The following is a 21,325-nucleotide window of genomic DNA, read 5'->3' as shown; positions in this document are numbered from 1 at the left end:
CACCAATATCTTACTCCTACTTTCTAACCAGCCCGCTTAGTGCCCTACCTGTGTTGAGTTATACTGGAAGCAACCTTCCTTTAGCTAAATTCTAATTTTTCTCAGCATGTGTATCAGTAACTCCTTTTTAGAAAATAGATTTATTTACTGTATGTATATGTGTACACTGTAGCTCTCTTCAGACACCATTATAAATGGTTGTGAGCCACCATGTGGTGGGTGCTTGGTATTGAACTCAGGACCTCTGGAAGAGCAGTTAGTGTTCTTGACTGCTGAGCCATCTCTCAAGCCACATAACACTTTTTTATATTACTCTTCTTCTCAGGTCTTTTTTTTTTTTTTCAGGAGCTGAGGACCAAACCCAGGGCCTTGCGTTTGCTAGGCAAGGAGCTCTACCATTGAGCTAAATCCCCAACTCCCATAACTCTTTTTTAAAAAATCATTTTCTATTATTATTCTGTGTGCATGTGTTTTGTCTTCATGTGTGTCTGTGCACATGTGCACCACACGTGCTAGTGCTAAAGGAAGTGGTGACCCTCCATGTGGATGCTTGGAATGGACCTCGAGTTCTTTGCAAACGAGAGCTCTTAACCACAGAACCAAGTCTCGAGCCCTAGTTATTAGTAAACCTTCAGAGCACTAATTTTTTCTACTTGGAAGTTTCTGCTGCATCAGATCCAGACCAGCCGGAGCCACACGGATACCCCCCCCTCCTCCTCCCAAAGGGGGAAAAATAAGGATCAGGTGAAAATGCTTGGAAATTACAATCGTAGACTACAAACAAAGAATCCGAAGGCGGCCAGGAAGGCGCAGAAAGATAGATGACCAGACGTCATCCTTGATGTCACCTGGGCGTGGCCTATGCAGATGAGAGGCGCGCAGGGTCTGCCGGGTCCGCGCTCTCTGCGGAAACGCGAGGGATTTCGTCGCGGCGAGGAAGGGAGCGCGGGTCCGCGGGTGTCAGAGGAGCACAGGTATGGCGAATGAGACAGGGGGTGGTATGGCGATCGTGTGTAGCTTAGTGACCGTGCGTTAAGAGTGGAGTGGCGGCGTCCGTGAGTCGGGGCTGTGCGGTGGGAAAGCATACTTACCTGGCAGGGGAGATACCATGATCACGAAGGTGGTTTTCCCAGGGCGAGGCTTATCCATTGCACTCCGGATGTGCTGACCCCTGCGATTTCCCCAAATGCGGGAAACTCGACTGCATAATTTGTGGTAGTGGGGGACTGCGTTCGCGCTCTCCCCTGGTATTTCTGGTATGAGAAAGTAAGACTTCCTAAGCTGTCTTCCCTGTTGTCACCTTTGTCACAAGCTCTGCAGTCTTATGACTGTGGGAGAGCCGGGGAAAAGGAGCGAAGGCACATATTGAGGTTGCGTATCTCCCCAACCCCAGTTGAGGTTGAGACTTGCTTAAGCCACTTGAGGCCAATTCTAAAGAGACAAGCACCTACGACATCTTTGACTTTTAAGAGTCGATTCCCCTTTTCCCTAGATAAACTGAAAGATGGCAGCTAGTACACTTGGAAGACTCGAAGATTTTGTTCTTTGAGGTCTTCCTACCTCTGCCCTCCCTCCCGACTGTGAGGTTTGAGATCCCGCCCGGACAGGATCTAGGAGCGGAGTTAAGGGTTGGTGAGGGGATGCTTGGGGGTGACCGAACGAAAAATGCCCTTCCAATCTAACGATGCTCAACATGTCCCAGACCCTTCCTTCGATTGCCCGGATAAACAACGTGTTGCAGTTAGGCTCCTAGACTACGCAGACACACAGCCCTATCTGGCTGCCTCTCCGCCCCTCTCAGAAACCAGGCCAGGGTCCCCAACCCGCAGTATGTTTGTCCCCTGAGACGAATGAACTTATCAGCCCCTCCGATTCAGAGCACACGGCTCCTTCTCTTGAGGCTAGCTCTCTCCTACAGCTCCGACTTGCTCTCCCGGCTCAAGGCACCTGTGGGCTCCAGATTCTCCCTCCAGAAGGAAGCTAAGGCCCTATCTGGAGGGTAACTGGCCTTAGCCTCCTTCTCCACAAACCGACCGAACCGGCCTTTCGAGTTCTTTGGGATACTATTTTCCTCGGGCCATCTGTTACTAAAAGCCGTTTCTCAACGTCAGGTGCTACAGAGAAAAACCTTGCCACCTTTATGCTTTTCCTGATTGGTTTCAACTGCACTCGCTAAATGAGTCCACTTTTGCAAAAGACGACGACGTTAACACGTATCATGACCCAGATCAGTACTTTTCATGTGGTGGGAGTATGGAGGGTTCGTTATGGTCTCTTTGGTGTATGTTTCTAAAATTTTCTCAGATTTATTTTAATTGTGTCAGTGTGAAGTGTGGATGTTCTCAGAGGTAGGAGGTCAGATTCTTCCAAAGCTGGTCTTACAGTCACTTGTGATCTGTCATATGCGCCTTTGGGCCACTGAAACATATTTAGTTCTTTTTTCCAATTTTGTAATTCAAAAGGTTGACAACCGGCTACTTAACAGGCTGTGGAAGGGATAGTGAGAGGGAAAGTATGCGAAGATAAAAGACAAAACAACCCAAGAGTAGAAGGCAATGATGGTGAAGACGGATATTTGGGATACCTGCAGACACACATACTGAAGATAAACGAAAATGTAATAAACATTTTCATTTTTTGTTGTGGTTTATGAGACAGGATCTCACTAAATAGCTGGACCTGGCCTGGAACTCTAGGTAAATCGAGCTGTCCTGGAACTCATGGTGGTCCCTCCACCTCCCTCTTCTTCCCCGAGACTGGATTAAAGGCGTACATCACCACAAAAGGCATGAGAATGGTTTTGTTCTGTTTCAAGGTGGCTATCTGGAGGTGGTTGTTTGACAACCGCAGCAGGCAGCAAGTGATGGGGGCATTGTGTCAGTCTTAGGCATCTCATGAGATCTCTCCTCTGGTTTTAAACAAATACGCAGTGGGCTTTCTTTGCAGTGGTAGAGCAGCAAGGTGGTTTTGAGGACGTTTTCAGGAGCCATGCTACCCTGTTTTCAAATCTCGAGGTTGAAATTTCATGTCGGATGTGGCTGTCTGTCTCTGTTCCATTTTCTCACATCCCTCTTCTTCCGGGCATCGATGTTCTCCAAGGTCCTCTGCTAAGCACCTTATTCCACTGAGATTGCCAAATTCTGCCATTTTCCTGCTATTTCTCTCAGTCCTTGGGATAGAATCTATGTTACCAGTGTCTGTCAGGAAGCCAGTAATCCATCATCCGTACTTACAGCCAACTCCCTCCATCAACCAGGCATTTAGTTCTGTATATAAACCCATAACCCTCATTGAAGTCCCCACACTTCCCAGGCTCCAATGTCTCCATTACCACATACCTGTTCCACACTGGTTCCCCGGCTGTTTTGGCTTGCACACTTCTCTCCCCTGCAGTATCTGCTCACCTTAAAACTGACAAGGCTTTCTCCACCTTTCCTGTTATCTCTGCTCCTGAGAGATTGTCACAGAACTTTAAAACTGACCAATAAACTGTGCTTTCTCCTGTGGAGTGGCCCAGTTCTAAGGTTTCATTGTACCCTCGATTAGGTTGTGGGCACTCTTCCAATGAGCTGTCTGCAATCCTTTTTAACCTTTGATTTAACCTCTTGCCTCAGCCTGCCACAGTAGGTCTCTTATTGGCCTGGATAAACAGGCTAGGCTTTTGTTTTCAACAGTTCACACAGCTGTTAGAGGAGACAAAAGGACTAGGCCACTTTGCCCAGAGAGGCAGGGAAATGGGTTTGGTTTTAGTGCTCATGGAGTTCCCAAGTGAGGACCTTTGCCAGATTTTTTTTTTTTTTTTTTTTTTTTTTGGTTCTTTTTTTTCGGGAGTTGGGGACCGAACCCAGGGCCTTGTGCTTCCTAGGCAAGCGCTCTACCACTGAGCTAAATCCCCAACCCCTTTGCCAGATTTTAATAGCTCAGAAAGGTAGAAAACACTCCTCAAAACAAAACAAAACAAAACAAAACAAAACAAAACAAACAAAACAGGTCTGCTTCTCTCATTCTGTAGTCCTCGTAGGACTAAAAGGCCTCCCGGACATTCTTTTGAAGCCATGTGGCAGAATCTTTCTTTCGGAGCACGTGTGCGGGTGTGTCCCTAGGTGCTTGGTGTGCTCTGGAAAAGGTGAAGAAGCCACAGGACACGCTACCCGGTGCAGTGGCTCGACCCACCTGCGCGCCGGCCTGCGGGGCGGGGGAGGGGGTGGGTAGAGGCTGAGGACGCGACCTGAGTAAGCAAGAACTCCACTGGATTAATAAGCAAACTTGCTAAAGACCACTACTGTTCTCAGCGTCAGGATTCAGTTTCTGGAACGTTGGGAGCTGGTCAGGCCACAAAAACAAAACACCCCCGAACCGCCATTCCCTCCCATGTCGCGTGCGAAATCCCTTGCGTTTCAGCATCAATTGCGGACACCGCAACCCCTCCCCCCATCTGCATATATCGTGCCAACGTCAGTCCATGACATCAAGGATGATGTCGTCGCCGTTATCTACCCTTCTACCGGTCCCCAGCCAACCAGAGAGCACCGATCACCTGCTATCTGGGAGGAGGAGATGTCACCCTTTCCCCGTACCTCATCTGTGTAGAAAAAATGCCGGATCCATGATCCAGGGGAGACGCCTCGCCCCTCCCTTTCGCCAGGTGAGTTTGTTGAACCTTTTGGCTTCCGGAGAACTGGAATGTTGAAGGCCCAGAGACAAGCAAACTGTGGGTCATGAATCCTTTAGGAGAGTGGTCAACGGATTTTCAGTGTGGTCCCCTAAGACCATCAGAAAACACAGAAACATTCGCAACAGTAGCAAGATTACGGTTTTGAAGTAAAACCAGGACAATTTTGTGTTTTGGGGAGGGGGGAATCATCACAGCATGAGGAACTGTGGCAACATCAGGACGGTTGAGAGCTGCTGCTGTATTTCCCACTGTTAAGATCTTAACAGGTAGTTGGCAAAACCCACAGAACTTTAAATGGAGCCATTTTGATTTATACTCACGTGTTAAGAAATGGCTGGGGAAGGGTGTTGGTATACATCTTTCCTCTCAGCACCCAGAGGCAGACAGAGCCTCAGGTGAAATGGGGCCAGCTTGGCTTACGTAGGGAATTACAGACTGGCAGTTTGGAGTCCGTTTAAAAACAAAAAGCAAGCTATCCAAAAGTCTTTCTATTGTACTAAGAGGACAACATCGTTCCCTGAACACCACACATGAAGCACAGTTTATTCCTAACAGTGAGAAAGTGTTGCCGAAAAACGTATGAAATGGAGACCTGTCTCTACACCCATCAGCAACATGCACTTGTTTAGTTCCAACCAAAAAGACAATCTTTGGAACAGAGTACAGGCCTTTAAAACGTTTTCATAGGGTACCATGCATTGTGAGTACTTTACTCCCCCCCCCCCCCGGGGGGGGGGGCGAGTGTAGTGAGCCATATTGGATTTGGGCCTGGCCGCTTTGTAACTGTACGGCCACAGTTAAAGTCATGGGATTGTTGGATAGAGGCCTCTCCCATGTATTTACGGCACAGGAAGAAAAGATCAAGTAGTAAACACCCGGTGTCTCCACTGCATGACCTCTGCTGAGCCCCGCTGATGCTTGTGGAACTGACACACCTGGACCACACCTGGGTGGTGGTCAATTTACTTCTGCCTTTTGCTTCCTCAGCCTTTATCCTTGAGATTTAGGCTGATCTTCTCGGATTTCTCCCTAATTAATTCAGGTCTCCTAGTCGGTCTTCCCCCCCACCCCCAAGTCGTGAGCCAGGTAGTCAAGAGCCAGGGTTTCCCACTGTGCTTCCCAGTTATTTTCTACCTGGAGACTTGGGTATATAAGTGGTGAATAAAGCTACAGGAGACTCTCACTCTTCTTCCTCACTCTCACTCTTCCTCTGTCTGTCTGTCTGTCTCTCTCTCTCTCTCTCTCTCTCTTCCTCTCTTCCTCTCCTGGCTTGACACGATAACCTGTGTGTGTGTGTGTGCGTGTTTCTTTCATCCTGTAGGCTTTCGCCCGATTCTCGGTACCATGTCGGTGCTGGGGCCGACAGGCAAGGACAGACAACATGGCGCTCTTATACAGTCTTTTGACTTAGAACTTCCCAGCAATTAACTGTAACTGTGGGTGAAAGGGATACAGCACACTGGAGACTTGCTCTCACAACCATTTTGTTTCTCTTTCTAATACAAGAGAATGTATAATCAAAATGTTTAATAAAATGAGAAAGCAGTTGCCCATGATTCCCCTCCACCATCCTTATTCTGCCTTTGGTAAGTCGGAAAACCAGGGGAGAGAGCAGATGTGGTCCCCCACAACACAGTGATTCCCCTCCTTGTGTCAGGTGTAGAACTAGGGCCCTTTTCCTGTGCTTGGCGGTTTCTGTTTGGTTTCTCTGCAGCTGGGCAGCAGAACTTTGGGTAAGACAGAGCTAAATGTGGGCCTCAGGAGGAACTCTTTGGTTCTGAGACCCTGGTCAGCCTGCAGAAGAGGAGTCCTGGGTATTTCTAGAGGAGTCCCAGGAATCTTTGGAGGAGTGCTGGGTATTTGCAGAGGAGTGCTGGGTATTTGCAGAGGAGTGCTGGGTATTTGCAGAGGAGTGCTGGGTATTTGCAGAGGAGTGCTGGGTATTTGCAGAGGAGTGCTGGGTATTTGCAGAGGAGTGCTGGGTATTTGCAGAGGAGTGCTGGGTATTTGCAGAGGAATGCTGGGTATTTCTGGATGTAACTAACTGAAGGTTCTCCCACTGCTACTTCCCGATTTCCATCCCTCTCACAGCAGCGAAGCAAACTGCAGTCTTAGATTAATTTCCATCAACTGCTAAAAGGAAAGCAAGCTTTGTAAAGACAGGAGGAGAAGCAAGGAGAGAGGAAAATCACTGAACTATCAAGGTTTCCTTGCCCTTGGATGAGCAGCATAGCAGAAACCTAAGAGGTCTCTGTGGCAAGCCTTCCTTGGAGCTGAGTCAGTGGCCGCACAGGAAACAGTTCCAGTTGTTAGAAGGCTTCGAAGGGCCTGGAAGTTTCTGTTTTTAAAGCTGAGCATTAGTATCAGTGTGCCAGGTCACTGGGCTCCAACTGCAGTTTGAATGATGTGGTAATTTCCTTCTGGTTGAAATATTCTGGGATGGGGTGGGGTGGGAACTCCACTGGACACGGCAAGTTCTAAAGAGAGTGAACTCCAGGGTTCTAGCTCTGAAGAGCTGTCACCCCTCACCCACATTCCTGTAACATTTTCACACTCTGTGATCCTCCACTTTGGTGCTATTCTTACTTGGGTCTGATGAACTTCAGGGGAAGCTTTTCAGAACCAGGGGTTTGACCTGGCATTGGTGTTTTTCCCTTCTAATGTGCTGAAACTTCAAGGTCATGGCAGGCAGTAGAAGGAATTCTGTAGGCCATGTTCTGAAACTCCTTGAGAAGCAAACCTGGCCCAGATCGAAGGGTAAGAAGACTTTTCACAGACTAGCAGGTAGAAGAGCGTTTCCCCCTCAACACTGGGAAATACAAAATGTCCTGTGGAGAGATACTGACTTCTTCTGGGCGTTGCCTCACTGTGGCCTGTGACTGCACTGTGGTATCTGAACTGCATGGAAATGCAGCAGCCTGCATTCAGGTTCCAGCCTCAGCCCCCTGACCTCTGCTTGTGGTACAATCTTCCCATCACTGTGCCATTGTGGCAGGACAGAGTGAGAAGGGAAACCAGTTGGCACAGGCCTGGCAAACACAAGAACTGGATTGGCTTTCCAGTCTGAGTCAAGTACAAAACAAAACAAAACCAATAAAACCAAACCCAGGGGCTGTGTATCAGTCTGTCTCCTGTGGAGCCTAGGTTGATGGAATCGAGTGACCAGATCCGTTCTTTCTGTGTCACAATTTCCTCCTCCTCCTCCTCCTCCTCCTCCTCCTCCTCCTCCTCCTCCTCCTCCTCCTCCTCCCCCTCCCCCTCCTCCTCCCTCCCTCCCTCTCCTCCTCCTTCCCTTCCCCCTCCTCCTCTTCCCCTCCTCCTCCTCTTCCCCCTCCCCCTCCTCATCACCTTCCCCTCCCCCTCCTCCTCTTCCCCTCCTCCTCCTCTTCCCCCTCCCCCTCCTCATCACCTTCCCCTCCCCCTCCTCCTCTTCCTCCTCCTCTTCTCCTCTTCCCCCCTCCTCCCCTCCCCCCTCCTCCTCCTTTTCCCCCTCCCCCTTCTCCTCCCCTCCCCCTCCTCCCCTCCCCCTCCTCCTTTTCTCTTTGCCTGGGCATTGCTAGTCAAGTGTGACATGACATCACAGCTCTCATTCCGCTGTTCCAGTATCTTAAGTAAATTCTACTTGATAGAATAAAATTAAACACGATGACTTTCTTCAATTATTTTCTGGGTGTGGCTGAAAAATGAGCCATCACCTAGGTCAAGGGATAGAGAGAGCGTTGACCTCCATCGACCCGCACTGTGCAGGTAACCTTAGTCATCACCCACTCCACATACACAGCCACCGTTCTGATCTCTCTTTCCCTCTCGGTCAGGTTTAAGCATCAGTAAGGTTTCTGAAGTGGGGATGGAGGGGATGAGCGTGTGGGTGGATTTAGGCCTCTTCCTTTTTGCTCTTGTCCTCCTGGGTGGTTTTAAGGATGGCATGGCTTTACACACAGGTGATACTCATTTACTAGCTATTTTTTCCACATTTGCTCACCTATATAACATCCCAGAAGAACAGTGCTTGTTCATTAGGACGCTGTGTGCCCTGCAAAGTAAACAGCTCACAAACCTGGGGGACAGTGGCCGGCCTTTCTTCAAGTTTCTCCCTCCTTCCTGTCCAAACAGAGGAAACAGAATGTGTCACCCTTCAGAGAAGGGTTTGTCAGTCCGTGTCACACAGATGGGGGTGATGTTCACTTGTCCCCAGGACGTACACCAAGTGTGTTTTTGACTACTTCTGAACTGAGTGTGCCTTGCACTGGTAAACCACAAGGAAGGCTCTTAAGAACTGAAACTAGCATTTCCTGTCTAATAAGCTGAAACTCCCAGATCGTGGCAAGGAGAAGTAGAAGGAATTCTGTAGGTCATGCTCGGAAACTTCTTGAGCAGCAAATCTGGTTCAGACTGAGTCAGGTGAGAGGACTTGGCCTTTTCACAGCCTAGCGTGTGGGAGGGTACTTTCTCCTCAACGCTGAAAAATACTGAATATCACGAGAATACATTGATTTACATTGCAACTTTTCGTGGGGGAAATGCGTGGCTCTCACACCTTTTCTCAATGTGTTGTCAGAAACTATCTTCAAGGGTGCATTGGTGGTTCAATGGTAGAATTCTCGCCTCCCACGCGGGTGACCCGGGTTCGATTCCCGGCCAATGCAACATCCTTTTCTGGTTCCCTCTCTGACTTCAGCATATTTTTTGGTGCAATGATCAGGATCCAAGCCCATCTTTTCGGTCTCTTTTGCCAGGAAATCTTAACACTACTTGACTAGCAGTGGCACAAGCAGATATCATCTTATGAATCAAGGAATCCAGGCACAAACTTACAAATTCCGAATATTGCTATCACAGCTCTTCAGTTAGTTTCAAGGTCTTCTTGTTTCCATTCAGACACCTTATCTTGAGGGCTGTATTCTTAGGGCAAGAGATGGCATCCCCCCAATATTCTAGGCCAGAAAAATATGGGCAGGCAGAAGGTGTTCAGGGAAGAATTACATCCGGAAACTTCTGCCTATCTGTAACTGAGTTATGTGATAACTTCTGGCTGGAAGATACAAGGAGTGACTCGGGTTTCTTGGGGCATTCCGCAGTCAGGCAGCATCTCCGTGATTTTAGGTCAGCCTGACATAAGGAGGAGGTCAGCCTAATTTATATAGCGAGCTCCAGCCCAGCTAGAGCTAAATAGTGAGACCCTGTCTCAAAAAAACAAAAACAAAAACAAAAAACAAACCAACCAAAAAAGTTTTTATCCCTAGGGATCCTGCCTGAGCTTTCTCAGTATCACTGCACGGAGGCAGTTGAGTAAGAAGTCAGATAGAAGTCTTAGGTTTCCAACGTCTCACCAGCGTAAAATCCTTTTGTGGGAAGACCACTGTTTACTTAATTTAAGACTTTCGCCAAGATTAAATTTCATTAGGAAATTCTCTAATAAGGAGCTAAAGAGACAGCTCAGAATGAGAGCTCTTCGAAGAATCCAGGTTTGACTCCCAGCAACCACACCAGAACTGTCGGATCTTTGTTCCCTGTGGGTCCCGCTCAGCGTCCTAAACAGAGGCAGGCTCGATAAACAAAACCCTTACAAACTCTCACCAATGATTTTTTTTGTAACAAATTATAAGGACAAAGCGGGAACGCAGCTCCAAATAATACAAGTCAGGGAGCCGACTTCTCCCGTTTGCGGAAGTTACGGGAATCTGCACATCCCAGATGCAATGAATCAGTCTCTTCCTAGGACGCCCCGCCCCGCCCCGCCCAGCCCAGCCCAGAATAATAATGTTTTCCCGCCAGGTAAGATTGCTTTTTCCACCTTCACCTTCGACTCAGCCTCTTTAGCCCCGCGCTCCGAACGCACAGCCACTTTCAGTGCATGCTCGGACACACGCTACTCAGTCGCTCCTCTGCTCCGTCCCACCACCAGCCTGCCCCGGGACCCGCGCTCTCTCCCACAATGGTGAAATCTCCAGGGTTTCTAAAGCGGGCGCTGACACCGCAGCTCCACGTATCATTCATTTACATAGATCACTCTTCACTTAATGTCAGAGAGCTCCGATTATCAAGAAAACGCCCCGCTCCTAGACCTTTCCTCCAGCCGTCAAATTAGGTTTATTGATATTAACAATTTTCAAGATTGCTTTAAGGTTTGCTGTACCTACGTGTAATCCCCACAGCTGTGTTCAAATGACATTTTTCTGCCTCTTAGGTGAATCCTTTATTGTCTCTTGTTTCTTCCATGTCTCAAGGGACCCAGAAGGGCAGCGAAATGCACCTGGAAAAGAGACAGCAGGAGACTGGAGAGATCTATGGTTTGGCTGTTAAGAATGATGTTGCCAGAGATGGAGCGAATAGCTAAGCAATAACCGGCCCAACATGAGACCCATCCCCTGGGCAAGCACCAATCCCAGACACTATTAAAGATACTCTGTTGTGCTTGCAGACAGCAGCCTAGCATTAAGTGCCCTCTGAGAGGTTCCGTACAGCAGTTGACTGAAAGAGATGCAGAGACCCACAGAACCATTGGATGGAGCTCGGGGGAGTCTTGTGGAAGACTTGGAGAAAGGATTGAGGCCCCTGAAGGGGATAGGAACTGCACATGAAGACCAACAGAATCAACTAACCTGGATTCTTGGCTCTGAACCACCAACCAAAGAGCATAGACGCCTGGACTGAGCCCCACCCCAACATGTAGTAAACGTGCAGCTCAGTCTCCATGCGGGTTCCCCAATAACGAGCAGGGGGCGTATCGCTAAAGCCCGTTGGTGGAACACTCTCCTAATGGGGTTACTTTGTCTGGCCTCAGTGGGAGAGGATGAGCCTAGCACTGAAAAGACTTGATGCGCCAGGGTGGGGGGATGGGGTCCACTCTCTCAGAGGAGGAGGAGGAGTGGAGGGGGAAGAGATTGGGATATAAAGTAAATAAAATATTTTTTAAAAAGTTGAAGACTCGCGTTCGGTTCCTAGTGTCTTGTAAATCCTATTCCACAAATCTATTTCCAGATGTGATTGGTTCAGGCCTCTCTAAGACACTTGGTGACCCCATAGCTATTATTTTTTGCCCATCCCTAATCCATATCCATATCGCACTTTTCTATAAGTACGTTAAGGAAGTCTCATCTCAGCTAAAGACTTAAAAATCTTATTCAGAACATTAAAATCCTGGAAAAAAATTTCCTCCCCACAATTAACTAGTTCCAAGGCTCCAGAATCTCACTTTAGACACATAAACTCAACCCACTCCTGCCCGAATCCTCAGACTTGGTTTTCAAAGCTGTAGCCTCTGGGAAGCTGCCAATAACTGAGGAGACTGGGAAGCTTGCAAATTGTACAGGGAAGCTTCAGACTTGAGGGGAACCTCAGAGTCTCTCTGAGTAGCCATAGCTGTTCTGGAACGCCCTCTGTAGACCGGGACAGCCTCCAACTCACAGAGGTCCGCCTGAGTATTGGGACTAAAGTTATGCACCACTGCAGCACACCCAGCTGTAACAGTCTCTTCCATAGAGCAAACACAGTAAGAAACTTGGCTTTAGGGAGCTGAGGGATGGCTTAGGGGTGAAGAGCATTGGTTGCTCTTTGAGAAGACCATACCCACATAGCAGCTCTAAATCTAGTATCCATAACTCCAGTTCCAGAAGATCCAGTACCCTTTTCTGGTCATCCAGGGTACCAACCACACACTGGTGGTGCACAGACATACAAGCCATTGAGACACCTTTACACATAATTTCTTTTTAAAAATTAAAAAAAAAAAACTTGTCTGAAACACTAGTTCCATCACCAGTAACAACCCTTCAAAAATCGCATGTTCTTTGCGCTGAGGTTGGAGTGGTATATATTTAAAAATTCTTTAATTCATGCACATGAACTAGGTACTCTATATAGATTATTTATATCATAATAAGAATATATTACACATAATAAGAATTCTAAAAAAAAAATTTCTACATCAAAGTACTTATTGGTAGTTCTTGCAGAATTGTCCTGAAAGAAAAACAAGACATTTTACAAAATGACGTATAGGCCTACACAAGTGTGCATAACTGATGTGCATGTTTGTCGCCTAGGAATTGCTATTTATTTTGAGGCGTTGAGAGGACTTATTTTGAGGCAGAGGGATTCTTATGCTCTTCATGGTCAAAAGGTCTTCCCTGACCGGGAATCGAACCCGGGCCGCGGCGGTGAAAGCGCCGAATCCTAGCCACTAGACCACCAGGGAGCGACGAAAGTTAAATGAGGTGGTATGGAGTAGAGTACCTAGAAATAAATGTCGACAGGACTAGAAACCGAAGACTAGCAGGTATCCAGTGTGGTAACATCCACCCCCACTACCCTAGAGCCTCTGTTCCACCTCTCATCTTTCCGGGGACAGGAGATGCTTTGGGCTCGGAGGCCTAAACTCACTTGCGCTCCATTCCAGTCTAGCCTTGTGCACAAACACTTCTTCCGGTTCGTGGTGGTTTAAGTGGGGACTCGGCTCTTGGTGTGGGGTGAGCGTCGTCTTTCATGTTCCTTATGTGGTAATTGGCTCAAGGAAGCAATTGGCATGCTGGTTCCGTTTATCTCGGACCATCTCAGTCATTATAACAGATAGACTTCGCCCCTGGTTCTCCAGGTGAAGGCTTAGCCTCGAACCCTTTGCCTGACTAGATGCTCTACTCTGCACTTGTGCGTAGGGAAGGAAGAAAGCCAATGGGTTTTTCAGGAAGAAAAACAAAAAAACCTGAAAACAAACACGCAAAGACCTTTCTGGTTTTTAGACACTAGACACTGTCAACTTGTAGAGATTTGGGGAAGATGAAAGTTGCAGATTCCTGGATCTACTGCTGAGGGAAATTAGCGGTGGCCCCAATGCCAGTCGCAGCGGGGGATAGAGGGGGATCCTGGGTGTTTACCGGGCTGCAGGGGGTGGGGAACTCCTGGGCACCCCCTTTCCGCCTCAGTTACAGCAACCTAGATTCTGCCATTTTTGCCTCCGCTTCCTACATCCTTCCTTTCCTTCTCCTCTTCTTCCGCCCACCCCCCCCCCACCGCTCTCTCTCCCTCCCTCTCTCTCTCTGTCTCTGTCTCTCTGTCTCTGTCTCTCTCTGTCTCTCTCTGTCTCTGTCTCTCTGTCTCTGTCTCTGTCTCTGTCTCTCTCTCTCTCTCTCTCTCTCTCTCTCTCATAGTTCTCAGCCTTCCTAATGTAACCCTTTAATAAGCTTCTCATGCAGTGGTGACCCCAACCATAAAATTATTATCTTTGCTACTTCATAACTGTAATTTTGCTACTGTATGGATCATGATGTAAATATCCTGTGTTTTGGGAAAGCAAACGCTCCTCTTCCAGGGATCTTTCAAGTGTTAGCAATAACCCTTCGGGGGCCCGGAGAAGAAGCCCACACCATGCCTTGACGATTCATTCGTGAGACTGAATTGCACCTTGTGTAGCTCTGACTGGCGACAGTTGAGGTGTCACTGGTTCCAGTTCTTCAAGCAGTGCCAACGTGCTTGGTAGTGGAAGAGCATGCCAGAGATTGGCAGTTACTCCGGACCAGGAGACAGCATCTCCAGGAAGGAAGATGACAAGGCATAATCTGCAGGGAGCCCAGCCCAGCAGCCTGGTGGAGCAGACATTTACCTGGCAAGCCCTGTGTGAATCTTCACCTGTGCTGCCCCTTCTCTGACCTGCCCTCTGATGTCCCTTCAGAATGCCCAGGGACTCATGCTCCTGTATCAGTCAGTGGCAGCATCTGTGCTTGGTACTTAGCGAAGAAGGTTTGTTTTCGCAGTTTCAGCTAAGCTCTGGTTTTATCTCTGTCAAAGCAGTACAAGTAGAAGAAAGACCACTGACCCAAATTATGGCTGCAAAAACTAAAGTGTGCGTGCACGCGTGGGTGCATGCGTGCGTTCATTTGTACCGGTTAAAGGTAAGGTACCAGAGATCATGAGCATTGCACACAGAGAATATAAATATTTTAATAGCTCGGGAGTGGGGGGTTTCCAAATTGGGGGTTTGGCTAGCAAATAGGCAGTAGCAGAAGCAGGACATAAGACATAAGCATGACACGCCTGAAACCAAGGCATGGTTATAAGGTGGTCATAACAACTTTTTGAAACAAAGGTATAGTTTTTCCCGCCCTGGGACAAGCAGTACAGAGCCATATGTAGTTAAGGTTACAGGTGGGGCACAGCCCAGTGCTTGAGAGAAAACAGAGGTTTAATCAACAAGAATTAACCTAGTTTGTTTTTACTAGGTGACTTCCAAGTCTAAGATGGCGGCGGGCTGGTTTATCAGTAGCTGCTGTGAAGAGAGGAACAGCTGAGATAGGGGCTACCTGGTCCTGGTCATTTCACAGGCATTGTCTTCTGTGCCTTCTGTCCGTGGCTCTGCTGCAGTTGTCAACAGACTGTTATTGGTGTGAGCACAGGCAAGACGTGACATATACCATGTGGCAATGGGACATGCATCTCCACTCCAGAAATAAGCATGTGTAGGGGTCACTAAATAACCAGGAAAACAGTCCAATTTAAAAATAAAAAATCAGAAAAATGTAAGCAACATCTAGCACAAGCTAAGATAGGTTCTTTTCAAAATTAATAAAGTGGTGTGTGGTATGTGTGGTGTGTGTGGTGGCCCACAGTTGTACCACAGCACTCCGGAGGAGAAGTTGAAAAGAGAGAGCCAAGCCAGCAAGGGATTTATAAAACCTTTCCTCAACATAAAATGTAGCAGTTCAAGCGATGTGCAAACAGTGGCTATGCTGATGTTATGTGGTGGTAACATTGTTGCTAGAGCAGTTACTTAAAATTCAGGTTCCCGGGGTTGGGGATTTAGCTCAGTGGTAGAGCGCTTGCCTAGGAAGCGCAAGGCCCTGGGTTCGGTCCCCAGCTCCAAAAAAAAGAACAAATAAAAAAAAAAAAATTCAGGTTCCCAGTCATTAACGGGATACCCCTGTCCACCTCACTTTGCAGGTGAAAAGAGTAGGGACGCATGCCTTAGCTGTTTAAGGCTTGACAAAGGCACTCGGATCTTTGATCTCGAAGTGGGAGGGGGGAGCGCACCGGATCAGGAATTTGAGTCTCAAGCGTTTAACATTGTTATCCTATTAGCAGGGTTAGGCTGTCCAAACGGAGGAGGGTATCAGTTTGGGCGTGTTTATCCATCTGCCACTGATAATCCTGTTTAGCTGTCCGCCCTTGAGAGAGGAAGTTACAGCGGTTTAAAATGACAGCAGGACTCCCAGGGTAGGTGTGAACTTGGACCATGCAGTTAACATTCCTTTGCTGGGCTGTGCTCATGAAGGAAGTGGGCGCTACGCACCCTCTGGCGTCTCCCGGATGCTGGAATTCTGCTGCCACCCGTGGGTCGGGTCGCGGGGACCCGGGAACCCCACGCTGACCAGGTTACGGCCCCGGTGAACAACAGGACTCGGAGAAGGAGACCGCGTGCGCCTTAGGATCCGGGTGGGTTAGTCCGTTCTAATCGCCCGGCGACGGCAGCGCAAATTCCTCGCTAGAAGCCCCAAAATAAAAGGCTGTGTGTGTGTGTGTGTGTGTGTGTGTGTGTGTGTGTGTGTGTGTGTGTGTGTGTGTGTGACGGGCTTTGTTGGTTGGTGGCTGCTGTAGCCTATTGATCCAGGATAGGGTTTGAGGGAGTCGGTTTCAGGAGCTTGTGAGGACACTTGGTGGTTGTCATTCGGGTTATGTGTGCGGGAACATCCATTAGAATCCAGGTCAGAGCGGAGCGTGGTATCGCGCGCCTTTAACCTGATCTTTTGAAAGTCCGAAGCCAGCGGATTCCTGTGAATTCAAGGCTAGCCTTATCTCCGTAGTCTTGAATTCCTGGACAACCAGAGTCACACTATGAAACTGTCTCAGATACAAACGAAGCAAACGTCTTTTGACGTAGTGATTAAACCCAAGGCCGGTGGAGCTCCCGCTCCCGCTCTAGTAGTGAAGCAACAGCAGCCTTGACCTTGCATTTGAAGCCCTTGTGGGTTTTCGCTGTGGTTGTTGTTTGTTTTCTTTTGGTTTGGTTTGATTGGCATGTGTTTTTTTGTTTGCTTTATTTTGTTTTGGGGTTTTGTTTGTTTGTTTTCTTCGAAACAGATTCTCTGTATAGTCCTGGCTGTCCTGGAACTTGCTCTGTAGGCTAGACTGGCCTTGAACTCAGATCTGCCTGCTTCTGCCTTCTGAGTGCTGCTGGGATTAAGGGTGTGAGCCTGCCTGGCTCTGTTGATCTCTTTTTAAACAAATTTCCTCACATCAAAGTCTAAGTGAAATCTTTTAATATCTAACTTTGTGATTTCTAAAGGGCCCATAGACTATCTCAAAAAAGTATTGTATTTTCAACTCACTTGAGGCTCACATCCCTAATCCTCGCACTGGGGAGACAGAAACCTAAGGATTTCAGTGAGTTCCAGGCCAGCCAGAGCTACATTCTGTCACAAACAAACAAACAAACAAACAAACAGAAAACTATTATTTGTCCTATGAAAAGAGTCACTAAATAATGTTTACATTATATTTTAGTTTGCATAGGAAGTGATAAGAAATGTTGTGTGGGCTGACAAAAATAATTTCAGTGATAGATTCAGTCCCTAGCCTACATAAAGCCTTGGGTTCATCTTCAGAACAGAGAAAATATTAGCAGAGTACTGCCTTTGGGTTACACTTGTACACAGGTACATGTTATTGACGAGGCTCTGTGAAACTGTTACTAATGTCATGCACCAGCTACAGGGACCCCAAAGAGCACAGAGGAGCCAATTCTGATGCAAATACTTAAGAGCCTTTATTATGAGCTGAGAGCAAGGTCAGTGGGTCAGAGAGAGAGCCCCAACTCTAGGGGTGTAGGGTATCTTTTGTAGTACAGCAAACTTGGGGAATATCTATATGGGTCAGCAAGGTAATGCTTTAAAAACTGTAATCTGCAGGAACCAAACGCTGGGGCAAAACCACCTGACAAACAGGAAGGCTAAGGTATCCATTCTCCTCAGGATGTCTTAAGTTATCTATGTGTACCTTGACCTGCTATTGGGATGTTAGCTCAAGTGGAGTTTGGTTTTCTTCCTGGAATTGGAGTTTAGCCGCTTCTCTTTTACAAAATAGTTTCTTCAGAAATCCACTGTCTTGGTGTACCATAGTCATAATTGATTACCTCAAATAGTCTATGACAGAGATAAGCAAGTTTCCGTGTTTGATGGGTTGTCATGGTGATGGATTCTCACCAGGTCTTTAACCATGGTCCTTCTGAGTCTTGTCTTCCAGAGTTCATTGATTCATTCATTCACTTGCTTTCCTAAGTGTCTATAAACTAAACTATTTTTTCTTCTAAGAAATTCATGGAAAAGGTGGACATACATTTTTCTAAAGTTAAAATCAAACCGCTTGGGGCTGGAGAGATGACTCAGCAGTAGGGAGCACTGGGGCTCTTCCTAGGGGACAGGGGCTTGATTCCCAGCCCCCACACATTAGTTAATAACAGTCTATCACTACGGTTCCAGGAGAGACTTCATCATACCCTCCTCCAGCCAACGTGGGTACCAAGCGTGCACAGAAAGCACAGAAATGCATGCAGGCAGAACATCCACTCAAATAAAGTAAAATAATCTAAAAATGTCATACCATTTGGCAGGGAAGGAGGATCGGTAGTTCAAATGTCTGTTGACTCAACATCAAATGGAACAAAAATAATCTGAAATTGAATGAACTGATGAAGTATACTTATTGTTTTTCCCATTTCTTTATTTTTTTTGATGAAGTATAATTCATTTAAGTATTGTTTGTTTGTTTCAAACATTGTTTTGTCATGTTCTCTAAATCTAAGGAAAAATCTTGGCAATTAATATTTGTGTGTGTATGTGTGTGTGTGTGTGTACACACTTGTAGGTGTCATGCCACAGCACCCGTGTGAAGGTCAGAGGTCAGTCTTCAGGAGTCAGTTCTTGGCTTCCATCTTGGTGAAAGATCCTCCCCGTTGCTGTTGCCCCAGGCTAGCCAGCTTGAACTTCTGCCTTCATTTCATCTTTGGAGCTCTGGGATTAAAGGTGCAGGCTTTTCAACATGGGCACAGCACGTTCAAGCACACATAAATGAGTAAGTCTAACAGAACACCACTGGAAACATGGGTCTGTTTATACTGCCGAAGCCTTGACCAGTGCGTCATGTTTGAAAATGTTCACTGACAGGCTGGAGAGATGGCTCAGTGGTTAAGAGCACTGGCTGCCCTTCCAGAGGACCTGGGGTTTGACAACTCACAACTGTCTGTAACTCCAATTCCAGGGGCTCTGACACCCTCGCACAGCATAGATGCAGGCAAAACACCAATGCACATAAAGTGAAAATAAGTTGTAGACTTCTTAAAAAGTAAACGTTCATCAAATCTGATATCTCATTGAAATCAATGTCACCAAACAGTTAATAAGCTAAGCCGGGCTTTATGGAGACAATAAACTTGTCATTAAAACCTGGCCTGGAGGGTTGGGGATTTAGCTCAGTGGTAGAGCGCTTGCCTAGCAAGCGCAAGGCCCTGGGTTTGGTCCCCTGCTCCGGAAAAAAAAACAAAAACAAAAAACCTGGCCTGATGTATCCCCTTACCCTCATGGAAGGAAGGCACAAGAATATTATAAGCCATTCTGTGGAGCTACAGAGAGGAATTCATCCAAATCTTTGGTAGTATAGGTCATTTGAATAGCAATGGCTTTTAGATAGAAGAGATTTTGGAAATCCAATCTGGGGCTGTGTGTATACATGTATGTGTGCATATTCATGTGTGACAGACTCTCACTGTCAAGTTAGCCTGGAGTTCACTATATAGACCACTGGCTTCAAACTCGAGGTCAGTTCTCCTGTCTCTGAACAAACACTACCTTGCCTTGTAATTTAAAGATTCTTTGTTAAATATTCTATCAAACCTGGTTTTGGTCACATGAGTATGATCGTAGTCTTCAGGAAGCTGAGGTAGGAGGACAGTGAATTTGATGGCTACCTATTGTCATATTGTTCTATTGCTGTGACAAAACACCCTGACTAAGGCGATTTAATAAAGAAAGCATCTAATTGGGGACTTGCTTACAGTTTCAGAGGGTGAGCCCATCCATGATCATCATATTGTGAAGCCTCGTGGCAGGCAAGCATGGGGCTGAAGCAGTAGCTAAGGGTTTACATCATGATCCACAGGCAGGAGGCAGAGAAAGAGAGCAAGACTGGGTGAGGGCTTTTGAAACCTTTGAGCTCACCTTCAATGACACACCTCCCCCAACAATCCTTCCCAAGCATGTCCACCAACTGGGAAACAAACATTCAAAATATATGCACCTATAGTGGGGCAGGAAAACGTGCTTCAAGCTCACATTTAAAACTCTGCTGAGCTTAATTTTCATCCTTGTTTTTCTTTGATTTTTTTCTTTAACTTGGTTTGGTCGATGAAGACTTAGGTGAGAGACCATGCTGCAGTCTTTTGCTATTTTCCTCTTCAAAGGCATCTCAAGTATCTTCTTGATGTGCTTTATTTTCTCAAATGTTTTGAGTGCGTGGCTCCTGTGTCCCATGCCACATGGTCTCTTTGTGATTAGAGCCACACCAACCAACCCAAACAGCAGAAAAACAAAACAAAAGGTCTTCAGTGAGTCTGACACGGCTAATATGTAAGTTCCTTCCCAAGTCACAGGCCAACCAGCGTGTCGACTGACAGTGGTGCTTAGGTCAAATTTTGACTCACTTTCCCCAAAAAGGAATGGGGGTTGGAGGGGAGGCCGGAGAGCCAGTTCAGTGGTTAAGAGAATCTGTTGACTGCTCTTCCAGAGTTTGGATTCCCAGTGTTTATGTTGGCTGCTCACAACCCTTAATAATTCTGGATCCAGAGAAATCCAGTCCCTCTGGCCTTCCATGGGCATCTGCGCGCGCACACACATTTTAGAAAGTGAATGGGTTGGGATTTGAGAGTTTATCTCACTGAGGTGCTGTTGTGCTGAGAAAGCCTAGAGCTGTGAGGTTCCAGGTAAGCTCACCAACGCCCAGTGTAAACAGTGCAAGCTGGCTGTGCGGATCAGTGATCCCAGTACTTGGAGGCTAAGGGGAATTTGAAACTAGCTTGGGTTTCAAAGACAGACTGTGTGTTTGCCTAGCTCCAAACCAAACAGTCCGGGCTAAACTATAAACAAAAGCAGAGACTCCGCCCATCAGGAAGAACTAACAGCTAGTTTCCAGTTAGGTAGATTTTTCCACTCTGAAAAATCAAACAACTTAGCTTTGTTTTGTTTCTTATGATCACTTAACAGATTCCTCTCTTGTCCCTCCCTGCAAAATGCAAAATTCCCTTAATTTTCCCTCAATTATAAATGATCAAAGAAAATTTTTTTAATCTTTTTTTTTTTTTTTTTTTTTTTTTTTTGGAGCTGGGAACTGAACCCAGGGCTTTGCGCTTGCTGAGCTAAATCCCCAACCCCGATCAAAGAAATTTTAACTAAAACTGTAATGAACACAGGTTTGTCTTTAGCAATCCAAGGCTGACTGGAGAGCTGTAATATGCACACGTTACTATTTTGAGATAGAATGTTGAATTTTATCTGTGTGTGTTTTTTTTTTAAAGATTTATTTATTTCATGTATGTGAGTACACTGTCGCTGACTTCAGACACACCAGAAGGGGGCATCGGATCCCATTACAGATGGTTGTGAGCCACCATGT

The 21,325-nt window shown here is 46.9% G+C and overlaps 1 long non-coding RNA gene and 3 other non-coding genes across 4 annotated transcripts; 3 read left to right on the top strand and 1 right to left on the bottom strand.

Moving 5' to 3' along the window:
• The first annotated feature begins 907 nt into the window (after positions 1-907).
• LOC134485656 (uncharacterized) lies at positions 908-11,600 on the top strand. The gene is made up of 2 exons (XR_015676584.1): positions 908-974; positions 10,903-11,600. It is a non-coding gene; the product is annotated as an uncharacterized LOC134485656 (long non-coding RNA).
• On the top strand, positions 1,084-1,247 carry LOC120101355 (U1 spliceosomal RNA). The gene has a single exon (XR_015679489.1). It is a non-coding gene; the product is annotated as a U1 spliceosomal RNA (small nuclear RNA).
• On the top strand, positions 9,251-9,321 carry Trnag-ccc2 (transfer RNA glycine (anticodon CCC) 2). Its single transcript has one exon. It is a non-coding gene; the product is annotated as a tRNA-Gly (tRNA).
• A 1,200-nt stretch (positions 11,601-12,800) lies between the features above and the next one.
• Positions 12,801-12,872, bottom strand: Trnae-uuc2 (transfer RNA glutamic acid (anticodon UUC) 2). Its single transcript has one exon. It is a non-coding gene; the product is annotated as a tRNA-Glu (tRNA).
• Positions 12,873-21,325: the final 8,453 nt, after the last annotated feature.

Source organism: Rattus norvegicus, chromosome 2 (genome assembly GCF_021556685.1).
Source record: "Rattus norvegicus strain SHRSP/BbbUtx chromosome 2, alternate assembly SHRSP_T2T, whole genome shotgun sequence".
In the NCBI taxonomy this organism is placed as follows: Eukaryota; Metazoa; Chordata; class Mammalia; order Rodentia; family Muridae; genus Rattus; species Rattus norvegicus.
The sequence above is the reverse complement of the archived record's forward strand: the minus strand, read 5'-3'. Positions and strand labels throughout refer to the sequence as shown.